The sequence below is a fragment of the Stegastes partitus genome, unplaced genomic scaffold, assembly GCF_000690725.1.
Source record: "Stegastes partitus isolate 25-593 unplaced genomic scaffold, Stegastes_partitus-1.0.2 Scaffold368, whole genome shotgun sequence".
Classification (NCBI taxonomy): domain Eukaryota; kingdom Metazoa; phylum Chordata; class Actinopteri; family Pomacentridae; genus Stegastes; species Stegastes partitus.
In genome coordinates this window covers 384,448-385,624 of record NW_007578099.1, presented here as the reverse complement: position 1 = coordinate 385,624, position 1,177 = coordinate 384,448, and positions in this window count along the sequence as shown.

Here is a 1,177-nt window from a genome sequence, read left to right as displayed (position 1 = left end):
TTTTTTTGGTTACATCCAGCTGACCCTCGATGCTGGATTGTAACATGCACACACTTACACAAAAACACACGCTCTGTATGACGAACCACATGAATGGTGGCCTTTTTTTGTGCTTTTCTGCATTGGCTGTTGCCAAGCAACATCACCACAGTTTATACCATGTGATGTCACAGAGTGAGGGTTCTAGAAGAAGAACCCTCTACAGCTAGTCATGTCTCAGTTTACGGCAGCATCAGCTACAGTGCAGGATGAGACCAGATGATCAGAGTTAACAGTGAGTTTAGAGACAAAACACATTTCTACTGAAGCTAAATTAAGAGTTTTCAGCAAAGGATGAGATTAATGGTTAAAAATATTAATGCATTGGAATCAATTACTATTGACAGACCTCAGAGTGTAACTGAGGCAAAAAATAAAAATGACCCTTTAGCATTTATTACATGGAAAACAATCCCTTTTTTCCTTACATCAATTATATGGAAAAAAATTACAACTTTTAAAAATAAAATCAACAGTGGCATCATGTAAACGTACTGATATTTAAAGGGTTACAAACCTGAAAATAAATATTTGTTTTTTATGATCAGAGCTGATGTTGCTTAAAACAAAGAGCTCAGAAGGTAGGAAAACATTAATACATGTTATTACAGGCTCCAGGAGGAGGCCCCGGTTTCCCTGATGTGGGCGAGGTGGTGGCTTTTTTAAAAATTTGATTTTTTTTTTTTTACAGATATCAAGTTATTTTGAATTGCTCTTCGTCTGGTCTCTCCCATAGGATCAATGTGGCTTGGGAGACCCTACCAGGGGCTATTGCCCCAAACATCAGGATCACAGAGACACTTAAACCCCTCCACCGCGTTAAGGTGGCAATTCATTGGGGGGGATATTTATTTATTTATAATTATAGTTTACTTATACAGTGCTTATATCATACTTATGTAGTTAACTTCTCAAATTGTATCTTTAAATATCAAATTTTAAACATTGTACTCATTCAGCAATTTCCCTGAGCTTTCCACCAAAGGGATCAATAAAGTTCTATTCTATTTCAGCTGTAGAATGTTTATATATCACCTGAACCCATTTTATGAAGTTATTCCCACACCCAAATTTTTCTAATACCCTGAAAAGATAAGGCCATCTGACCCTATCAAAGGCCTTTTCGGCATCTAGTGAT